The sequence below is a fragment of the Panonychus citri genome, unplaced genomic scaffold (assembly GCF_014898815.1).
Source record: "Panonychus citri isolate SS breed McGregor unplaced genomic scaffold, ASM1489881v1 Contig00028, whole genome shotgun sequence".
NCBI lineage: Eukaryota > Metazoa > Arthropoda > Arachnida > Trombidiformes > Tetranychidae > Panonychus > Panonychus citri.
Window position 1 is genome coordinate 22,501 of NW_026515433.1, and position 12,066 is coordinate 34,566.

At 39.8% G+C, this 12,066-nt stretch overlaps 1 non-coding gene and 1 pseudogene across 1 annotated transcript in view; both read right to left on the minus strand.

The window, feature by feature from the left end:
• LOC128397353 (large subunit ribosomal RNA) overlaps positions 1-26 on the minus strand; it is a 5,421-nt gene extending 5,395 nt beyond the window's left edge. The window contains exon 1 of the ribosomal RNA XR_008326918.1: positions 1-26. This exon is cut by the window's left edge and continues 5,395 nt beyond it. This is a non-coding gene — a ribosomal RNA (large subunit ribosomal RNA).
• Positions 27-566: 540 nt separating this feature from the next.
• On the minus strand, positions 567-720 carry LOC128397352 (5.8S ribosomal RNA; annotated as a pseudogene).
• Positions 721-12,066: the final 11,346 nt, after the last annotated feature.

Genomic DNA, 12,066 nt, shown 5'->3' on the forward strand with positions numbered 1-12,066 from the left:
GGGTAACCTCACCTGATCTGAGATCAAAGTTAAAGGTTTGGAAAGATCCAAACTATTGCTTGATAATGGGAGACGGGATACATGCGCTACTAACAAGTTATATATGTTGTGTATATGTTAAGTATTACAACAACAGAACCAACAGACTATAATTCACCTTTATGTAACAAACGAGATCCTTTATAATGAGAAGCCTTTTCTTCGGGTCATGTTAATCCGCTGTTCGACTTGAGCGTCGGCAGATTGACCAGCATTCTCAGGTATCCCCTGCCAGTGAAATATATTCCAACATCCCGTTGTTCTGTGGCTGTTGATGTATTTAACAATACACAACCAACAAGTTTTCACCATGCACCACCATCTATACAAACTCCTTACTAGGCTTGTATCCAGTTAAGGACCAAGCCAAGAAAAGGATTAAAATATTACGAAGCCGTATGTGAACTAAGTCATAGCAGAGTAGGTGTTAAACTACTGCTGCTAAGCATAGACCATCCGGTCATCCCTATACATGATAGACAGAGGCCCCTTGTCTATCTATGTGATAGTTAGTAATTTAATCTTCTCAACTCTCAGACAGATGTGACTTCAGAATAAACTGAAAGCCGCAATGTGCGTTGGAAGTTCAAGTGCTCGGCGTATCTTGCGATTCGCACCGGTTATCGTAGCTAGCTACGTTCTTCATCGATTGGTAATTCGAGTGATCCACCGCTTGTAGGTGTATCGTGCCTCCGTGGGACTTTTTTATCAATCTTAAGTCTGCTCAAGCAAAGACAATTCAAGTACTGTCGTATTAATCTACATGATTATGTGGATAAAGATATATCACATCTTCGAAAAGATGCCTGGCGGAGTCCACTTCAACAAGTCGCACATGACACCACTATAAATAGTAAATGACTATGTGAACAAGAGAAGCTTATCCCTCTTTGAACCTTGCATCCCAAGTTAATGGGCTACTAGAAGGTACCAGCACACTAGCAGATTGACAATATACATGAATGTCAAGTTTCGTCTACGGATAATTATGGCTATCTTTGGATAACCTAGCACTCATGCTTTTACACATGAATGTCTAACCATGCAAGCATGGATTTTTATTGGGTTTGATAAAACTTTACTGCTATCAAAGTTAATCTATGCTTCTCTTATAGTCCTATAAATAAGATCTACGAAGAGGAGATAAACAACAAGATATACAATATCGTTGATATCAATGGGGTTTTGTTAATGATCCTTCCGCAGGTTCACCTACGGAAACCTTGTTACGACTTTTTCCTCTAAATGATCAAGTTTGAACATCTTTCCAGCACAATCTGACTCTAAGTTTTACCTCATAGTCTAGATTGACCAGTCCGAAGTCCTCACTAAATCATTCAATCGGTAGTAGCGACGGGCGGTGTGTACAAAGGGCAGGGACGTAATCAACGCAAGCTAATGACTCACGCTTACTGGGAATTCCTCGTTCATGGGCAATAATTACAATGCCCAATCCCCATCACGAAATGGGTTCAAGGGGTTACCCACTCCTTTCGGAGCAGGAAACATTTTACACGGTGACCACTTCAGTGTAGCACGCGTGCCCGGACATCTAAGGGCATCACAGACCTGTTATTGCTCTGTTTCGTGAGGCTTAAGGCGCCCTTGTCCCTCTAAGAAGTTCTTACAGTGCTACAGCATCCTTACCTCATTTGATTCTAAAGGCTTAACGGTAATAGAGCTTCGATCACCCGAAGGATCACAAAGATATTACCACCTCTAGGTCAACTAAGGGGGAATACTGTAGTTTAAACTGCAAGTCTATTTAGTAGGTTAGAGTCTCGTTCGTTATCGGAATTAACCAGACAAATCACTCCACCAACTAAGAACGGCCATGCACCACCACCCACTGAATCAAGAAAGAGCTCTCAATCTGTCAATCCTTTCAGTGTCCGGGCCGGGTGAGTTTTCCCGTGTTGAGTCAAATTAAGCCGCAAGCTCCACTCCTGGTGGTGCCCTTCCGTCAATTCCTTTAAGTTTCAGCTTTGCAACCATACTTCCCCCGGAACCCAAAAACTTTGGTTTCCCGGAAGCTTCCATTCGAGTTATGATAATATTACTCAGAATGATCGCTGGTTGGCATCGTTTATGGTTAGAACTAGGGCGGTATCTGATCGCCTTCGAACCTCTAACTTTCGTTCTTGATTAATGAAAACATTCTTGGCAAATGCTGTAGTTTGTCTTGCGACGGTCCAAGAATTTCACCTCTAGCGTCGCAATACAAATGCCCCCGTCTGTCCCTCTTAATCATTACCTTGTGTCTTTAAGACCAATGAAAATAAGACCAAGGTCCTATTTCATTATTCCATGCAAGATCATTCAAGGAAAGGTGATGATAGATATAGCTATAAATAGTCTATAACTTATCATGTGTTTAGGCACCTCTTGCGAGGATTAGAACGCCTTCTTTGAGCAATTTGAATTGTTCAAGGTAAAGGGTTCAATTGCTTGAACCGACACTCAATAAAGAGAATCGGTAGCAAATATTGAACATTTCTGTCAATACACTATTAAAGTAACCACCAGAAGAGAGTGATGCGGGGCCGTACAAGTTCGTGAGAACAAGTAAAGTCCCTAACAACTACGTCTACTTCCTTTTCAGTGGACCCAATAGGTATGACTGAAATCCAACTACGAGCTTTTTAACCGCAGCAACTTTAATATACGCTATTGGAGCTGGAATTACCGCGGCTGCTGGCACCAGACTTGCCCTCCAATAGATCCTCGTTAAAGGATTTAAGTTGTGCTCATTCCGATTACGGGGCCTCAATAGAGTCCCGTATCGTTATTTTTCGTCACTACATCCCCGTACTGGGATTGTGTAATTTGCGCGCCTGCTGCCTTCCTTGGATGTGGTAGCCGTTTCTAAGGCTCCCTCTCCGGAATCGAACCCTCACTTTCAATTCAGCTCTTGAAGAGTTAACATCTCCTTGTTTTCTCTTTATTTTGTGCTCCAAATTGAAGTTTTTCTCCAACTATTTCATCACTTCCTTTGAATTTCGTCATTTTATGACGAAACCTTGTCCATTTTTCCCCTCTTTTCAGCCCCTATTTCCGCTCCATTAGTTCATCTTTTCACCAATACATATCGCCTTCATCGTTTTTCACCTCCATCTTCAGCTCCTTCCACCAGATACCGCCACTTCACCAGCTCACCCCATCAGAGGGCGCTTTCTGGCTCCACCCCAAAACCAGTTTTTGGGCTCCACCTCCATCTTCACCAACGCCATCTTCACCGGTTTTTGATTCCCGAACCAACTAAACGGGGAATCAACAAAGTCCTTCCTCTCCAAGTGGGGAAAACCAATTCTCTTTTCCCCTGCCACCGACCAATCACTAACCACCATGGGGGACAGAAATCGTCTGCCCCAAGCACCTGAATCGCCACCTCGTGGCAACCAACCTCTACCACCCATCCGCGTCAACACTTCTCCATCTGCTGCAAGTGTTTCTTCTATTACCTCCACCGCCTCGACCAATTATGACTCGCCCAAGCTTGACAATAATCAAGTTGTCACAATGTTCAAGGCCGCCAAATCCCTCGTAACCACCCCTGGCTCCAGACCCAATAAGTCCCAGTATACAGAGCTCTTCCATATCGCCGTTCACTTCTATAATGTCTGCAAAGAAAAAGATGAAGATATTAAACAGCTGACTGAAGAGCTAGAAGAGGCTCGTGACTTTGATGGCACTCTCAAGACATCTATCATTGACTTAGAATCACGTCTTGAGTCTAAGTTCACCACCCTCATTGACCAGCTTATCGAATCTCGACTCCCTACTGTAGACCTCCAATCCAGCTTGACGAACAACTTAGCCACCCTCGAAAAGACTATTGAGACTAATATCAATAGAGCACTGTCCAGGCAAGACCCCACCACTGACAATAGACCATGACCATCCAAACCACCAAGTTTTGCTCAAGTCACCACTAAACGCCCTAGACGTAGACCACAGCCCCATGAAGTACCACTTGTACTAACTCCAGTTGACGCTGCACAAGATGTTCTTGTCACTGACATCTTGGAAGACGATATCGACACAGGGTTCACCCAAGTGAACAGGATCAGGAAAAGAGGCGTAATAACCTCATCGTCACAACCAACTCCATCAAGGACAAAGAGGCTCTGAAGGAGAAGCTCTTATCCTCGCAGCACCTTTCCACCAAGTATCACATTAAGGACCCACGAACCAAGAACCCCAGACTTCTGATATCTGACATCTCGCCCGCCGTAAAAGATGATCAAGATCTCATCAACCAGATCTTTGATTATAACAGCCATGTGAACACTAAGCTCAACCGAGAAGACCTGAAAGCCAAGCTCAAGCCCATCTTCCATCCAAGACCTGATCGCTATGGCTACAAGTCTGTTGTAGTCGAAGTACCACCTGAGCTCCGAATCGTCCTTTTGTCCAAGCCGTTGTATGTCAAATGGCAAGTCCTCTCCTGCACTGATCACATACTCATCACCCGTTGCTACAAGTGTCAGAGCTTCGGTCATCAGCAAAATAAATGTCCACAGCAACACTTTATATGCTCCATCTGTTCCGGTGAGCACAACTATAAAGACTGCCCTAATGCAAAGGATCCTACCAAGCACAAGTGTTGGAACTGCATTGTCCACAATGCTCTGCCTGGACTACGAAAGGTCGATCACAAACACCATGCTCGTGATGACAACTGCCCCATACTCAAGAAGCACAAGGAAATGGTCTTTAACATGACTAACTATGGATTCTGAGGCCATTACAATCTGCCAGCTTAACTGCAACAACAGCAAGACCTGCGCCATCCAGCTCTCCAATATTGCTTTTACCCATAACTGGGACATACTCCTGCTCCAAGAGCCGTACTGCACAGGAAACGAAGTTAGTCGTTCTGCATATGGACAGATTTCACTTCTTTTTAAACATGGTCAATCACCACCAAGAGCTGCCATAGGTATCGCCAATCCATCAATGTCCGTCTTTACCATCATGACCTATCTGATATATATACATCAGTAGCCACCATCACTTTTAAGTCACGTGCCATCACATACATATCAGCCTATCATCCGGTCAAACCGAGAGCCAATCGATCGAACCAGCCATTTCTTAACCATCTCCATCATATCATGTCATCACTGCCTGGCCGTAGTTTTGTCATCGGTATTGATGCGAATGCTTACTCCCCTGCTTGGGGGTCTGACATGGAAGATACTAACGGGGCATCATTGTGTGACTTCATTGCCTCACATCAGCTGGAACTCCTTAATGACGGTATGACACCTACATACTTGACATCACGTGGCTCTTCTTTTATTGACATCACTTTAACATCCACCAACATTGCACATCTCACCACAAAATGGCATGTTAGTGACGCAACGTCTCTTAGTGATCATCAATTCCTTTTAACGACATTGACCATAGGTCAAGCAGCAGCTACCACACACATGTCACCACGTTACAACACCAAGCGGGCAAATTGGGAACTTTTTGATCATCTTATCACAGATTTTAAACCATCCTTTGATCATCAAATTGGCGCCATAACAACATCACGTGACATCGAAGATACCATCTCTCACTATTTTAGCAGCATCTCCAGGATTGCGAGTCGGTGTATACCGAGGAAGCGGGTCTTTACAGGCTCCAAGCCTTGGTGGACCCCTGACTTAACGAGTCAACGACATACACTTGTAACTTGCGTCGTAAGGCCAATCGTGCCAAGGACCACAACAGCCCTGCATACTTTGCTTTTAAATCAGCTCTGTCTCTTTACAAGACATCTCTTTTAACGGCCAAGTCCAACTATTTTAAGTCTCTTTGCTCTGCATCATATGACACACTCACTTCCCATCAATCATTAACCGTCTTAACAACACATTATTGTCTTTTAACCACATCATGACACAATATTTCACAGGGCATGGAGATTTTAAACAGTATTTACACCGTTTTAATCTTGCACCTGATCCACTCTGCTCAACATGTAAGGTATTGATACCGCAACCCATGCGGTCAACGACTGCGTTAAGTTTATCAATGAAAGACTTCGCTTATATCAAGAGCTATCTCCCCGTGACCCACCGGACGACTTACTCACCCTAATCCATACGGATCCAGAGCTCCTCATAAGCCTCCTAGAAGAAATTACCATTGTAAGAAGTCAACAAACGTCAACTAATCACGATGATGGCCTTGCAAATGATGGTAACTTGGATACTTCCAACGGTCAAGAAGGACGCCTACCAAGCCATCAGCCTTTGAATAGTAATTTTAATGCCCCTCCTTGACACAACTATTGTACAGACATGCTGGACCTAGTTAGTATCTCAGGACATAGTGTTTTTATCATGCACCACCATCACCTCTTTTATTCATGCACCGTTTTAACACCCTTTTGGTAAGACTCTAGAACACCACCGTTCGCAAATCGTCTTGAAACTTTTTCAGTGTATAGTTCTTAACATATAGGTCATACATATGGATGGAATTTCGGCGGAAACTCTTGGTTCAAAAGATACAGAATATCAAAAATACATTTTTACATAGGAGTCTATGGAGAAAATAAAAGTTTTCTACAGCATGTCAAAAAATTTCTAGAACAATGTTTTTGATAGCATGTATACATAAGGGTATGATGATGTTATGTGTGAAAATTCAAGGTTCTGAGTGACTTGGTTGTGCAGGTAAAATTGGATGAAAATTGTATTTTCACTGTTTTCTTAGATTACTATTGAACCGTGAGTCAGGCACACTCAAAATTTAGTACATATTATTTTCAAGATCAAACTTACTAGTCAAGTTCATTTCAAGGTCATCGAAGGAGTTTCAAATTTTTAGCCTTTGAACAGCAATTTAATTGTGTTGAAGTTATCGGGCTATACACTGAAAAAGTTTCAAGACGATTTGCGAACGGTAGTGTTCTAGAATATAGCCCCGGTATCTTTTAATGTAACCTTATTAATCTATTTTTCTACGTTTTCACATTGAACTATTAACAGAAACGTTCGTTATACAGTCATACGTTGTTACAGTGAAATCTTTTATAATTTATTCTTAAAATAGACAGGACAAACTCGATGAATACCAAATAAAGGAAAAAGTTTTAGAGCATTTGGAATTCTCATAAAGAATCTTCTTGAAGATGCTGACTCTGACTCTGATTTGGAATTGGAAGAGCTAGACGATGAAATAGCCCAAATACGCGCAAAAATTTCCGCATTGTCAGCAGCCTAAAATTGTTTCCATATTAGAGCAAGACGAAAGATTATTCTTTTACTTTTTTCATCATATTATTCAAACAATTGAAACTCAATTTATTTTTCATGTACCAAAATGATCGAAATGAATCAGCCCATTTGAATTGGCACTTTTCTAATGTTTATGTTTCCTTGACAACAACCACTTGAGTCTTTTGAATAATTTTAGCTAGAGGAGAGCTGTTATTCGTCGTTTTGCCCAAAATTTAGGCAGAATGTTCACCGTAGAGCACAACAAAAAAGAATAAAATCTGTGAAGCAATTTATTACAAAGGACTGTCCATCTTATCGTTCATCGAATCAGATCGAAAATCTGAATCTAAATCAACTTTCTGCCCGATCATTTGCACAAGATAATTTTCGATCTGAAAAATTGGATGAAATCAAATACATTAATGGCATGAACTTGTCTATCAACATGCCATTCGGTATAGGTCAATATGGGCGTGCATAAAAAGCCGTTCAGAAGCAATTGAAATCGAAACAAACAAAGAGAATTTTTGAACAATTGATTGAGTTTTACGATCGATTGGGCTGGAAATTTGCCATTCAACTCGCAAAGAAAACTCTCAACTAACTTTCACTTCCAGGATAAAGACCTTTTTGATTAATGAAATCACGCAAATCTTCGATTTAATTCACAATTCTAACATAACTAGTGATAGTAATCGTAAGTGTACAAAATACTGATCATTTCCATGTCATCCACACTCCAGGCAAAAAGATTTGTGATCAAGAAAATTGTTTACACTTTATTGACATCCAAATTGGCTGAGTCTCTTGATTAAAGGTAACACGTGAAAATAGAAAGAAAGTGCAAGTTGAAAAAGGGGGCAATGGGGAAGTTGATTAGTCGGTGGATGCAAGTAAATTTATATTTTGGGCATAAAAATATGAGAGGTAGAACTTATTGGTTTGATCACTTTGGTTTGTCGATCGACTTCAAATGAAGTTTGCGCAAAGTTCAGCTCAAAATTGAAAATTTGTTCGCGAACTGGTCCCATCACTGAACAGTTATTTTGATTGATCACAATATTTAGGACGGTAATCAGTTTTATCATCGAATCCTTTCATCAAATATTTGCGTATCTTTGAAATGTCTATTATGGGTTTATCGCGAGCGCGTTGAATTGAATTTACCTCTTCGGTCAAGGACTGGAGATTGACCTCTCTTATGTTGTCGTGTGTCATTATCGCCACATCCATCTTCCCTCGCTGCTCTTCATTGAAAATTGTCTTGCCCATTTTATGTGAGTAACATAAACAATATGATAACAATAACTGATTCGCAAAATTAACACTTATAGAAAGATTGAAAGATTTTTGAAAATTTAATGTTATCTCAAACTAAATCAAAAGCATGTGAAACAAAGACCATTTGATCGTGTTAATATTTGGTCAAAAAGTTTCTTTCGCAAGTGATTAATTGGCCTTTTTCTGTTTATTTTGTCTCTTTCTAGTGATTAACAGTTGATCATAATGGTTTACAATTGTCCGAGTCAAAGTGCTATGATGTCGAAAAGATGTGAACAAATTAACCTTTCGATTAATCTTCTTCTTTAATTGTTCTCTAACTTTAATCACCTTTTTTGTTTTGCTCTTGTATTTTAATTAAAAATTAACATGAAGATAGTGATCTACGACGGTAAAACTGAGTTTTTTGCTGATGAATCAATGTTAATTTGGTTGCTGTTGGCGAGCAAACTGTTCTTTTTGATTGGATTGCTAATCAATAAGCTGATGTTAACAATGACAGAGAGAAATTTTCTGAAATTCATTTACAAGATCAACAAAATTCTAGATTTATTTCCGCTTATTCTTGTCAAGGTGTTAACGTTGGAGGTTTTTCGAGTTCTATGAATGGAGATCACCAAACTGTTTGGACTTTTCAAGATTTAACATCTTCAAAATGTTTTTTAGCATATGAACAAAACGAAGATAAAAATTTGGCTCAGCGCGGTCCAAGTGTAAAGGATAAAGAATATATGTTAAAGAACAGAATAAAAATATTAAAATTTTCCTACTGAGATAATTCACGATGAGTTTATACATGAATATACATCACAACGGTTCACAACCAAAATTTTATCTATTATCTTTATATGCTAGATGTCAATCGTGACATCTAGAAAACTAAATCGCACCTGAAGACTTTTGTACGCTCAAAATCATGGCCTATTTGCTACTTTCAACGGAAAAGTTTCCGCTATTCTGAACCACGTTTAAGAGCTTAGAGATCTAATTTTTCAGGTTTAATAGCATTTTCAGCATCGGGAATATACTAGGGCATGATTACATGACGATCGAAAAGGTCAAAATGTTTCGCATGGAAGCCAATGGATCAAATACGCACCTTAGAGTGATAATTACTCCTGAACGATAAGTCAGATCAAAAAAGTCATTAGCATACTCTACGCAATAAAAGTTGAGCTTTTGAATGGTACAGAAAAATTCAACACGAAATTTTTTGCATGCAAATGTACCACTTTTCCAACTTTGAAAGGCCATCGTTCGAATTTGAGTTTTATGGTCATATTCTTGATAATATGAATATATAAATGTTAATATTAATGTTCATGGTGATGTCATCTCTTCACATTGCATGGCTTGTTGTAACTCGATCAGGTTCATTTGCAAGTATTTAACTTGGTTAGATTTTTGTTTTGCTAACTGCTAACTCTCGCAGCAACTTTTCTTTCAGTTCGTGATCGGTGACATTTCTAGTGCGGTAAGAGTCCCGTATTAGGTCGGTCGATTTTTTTGATGAAACTTTGGTTGATGAGATCGTGGGCGACCGAGAGAAAGCGATTCTATGTTCACAAGAGAGTGGACTTCTGAGGAAGAAGGCTCGGTGCGATCACCATTAAAAGGATATGGTGTTTGGTATCAAAGGTGGCGCAATAGGTAATTTCGTGTGTCATAGCCATATCCGGCCGGGAAGAGAGGGAAGATGAGCGCAGCGGTCGGTGCACGGTTTGAGAACCATAGAATGAGCCTCCGGAGTATGTATAGTCTAATGTACAGCTTCTCGGTTGGCGACACATATGAGGACGCGATCAGGGAGATGATCGACTCTGACAGTAGAGCTTCTAGAGAAACGGTAGCTGAACTCTAGCCTCTGATGCGGGTTTTGCAATTGCAGTTGTAATTTACATGGAGAGATTAAGTGCCATAAATGTGTCCGGATCAAATCAAGATCGTCCAATTGGCAATTCATTGCAATCTTTTGGTATATCGGTGTTTTATCAAGTTTTTCATTCACCGGCTGGTACACATTTTCATTGTTAGCACTGATTATTACAAGGTCTAATCCCACCGCATCAATTAGAAGTGTAGCATTGTTTTTAAATTTGCAATTTGTTAATAGAACATCGCCGAGCCCCCAGCATGTTTTCGAGTGAACGACAACGGTTTATTTTTCGGAAGTAGTGACACCAGTTGATGTCGTAGCATCACTGATTTGAGCTTCTGACCAAACTGTTTGTATCCATAGTTGTTCCTCGGCGATTCCGTCCATGTTTAGGCCCCCGATACGAACAGGTTTTGTTCACCGGAAGGCTGTCAAGAAGGTTGATCAGTGAATTATCGTCTTTTTTCGAGGGGATGCATACATTCGGATGATATCGATCATATATCTCCCTTTTCTGAGAGTTGTAAAACTCACGTCCGATGAAATAATTGACCTCTGTTGTAACAGCCATTCTTTTTGCCAACGCAAACTTGACCGAAAGTCTTTAGTCTCATTTACAATCTCAGGTACATTACACTCACTAATGAAAAAGATTTCATCGTTTTCGATCTCAATCAGATCTAGTAAGCTTTTTCTCCTAAAATCGTTAATAATCTTGAAACAAAATTTCTTTTCTTTAAAATTCTTTCAGTGATCACAATTTCACAGATACAGTTTACAGTTTTAATGCTGAAAAAAGAACAAGAGATGCGTAAAAAGTTTATGTTCATCAATATCGTGACACTAGTGTTGCGATACTTTACTTTTGAGTAATAGTATCGATACCTCGCTCTGTGTTCGATACCGATACTTTGTGGTTAAGGTTAGGTATCGATACTTCAAAGGCAAATCATTAACGAAAAGAATCAGATCAAAGCTGAAAAAGTTCAGAATTTCGTCATTGTTTTAGATTACTGGCTCGATTTGTGGCCAAAACACTTATACAAATATCGAGTATTACTTGCTTTTACTCAATACTCGATAGTATCGATACTTTTTTCGAGTACCTATAGTTGCGATCAATACTTTTCTCAAGTATCGCGCAACACTACGTGGCACAAGATCTTTTCTTCTTCTCCTTTCTTGATCCAGAGAAAACTGGTTAATGTCGTTTTTAAAAATTCTTTTCGAATCAAATCCTGTTCACACAGCTTGATGTCGACCTTGGTCCAGTTCCATATGGTTATAAAAGCCTCCATGGCGAGCAGGTCCTATATCATTCCGATTCCGGATTCCATTCCATGACTGACTAACCTAACCATATCCATTTCTAAGTTCATTGCGATGACAAACTCTGTCGCTGATATATGGGTTTTAGCATAAAAAATCAAACGATAAATCAAAAATAAATAACATGAAACTGATAATGATTAAATCTAGAACTTAACTTAATCCTTTTTTGGTAGGAAGTAAAATGTAACCGGAAATGTAATGAATAATATTTCTTGGAGTCAAAGTGCAAAAGAAATACATTAAGCTTATGATTCTTATTCTGAGATATATTAATATAATAAATTGTTACCATCACCAATTAATTCAACCTCTGAA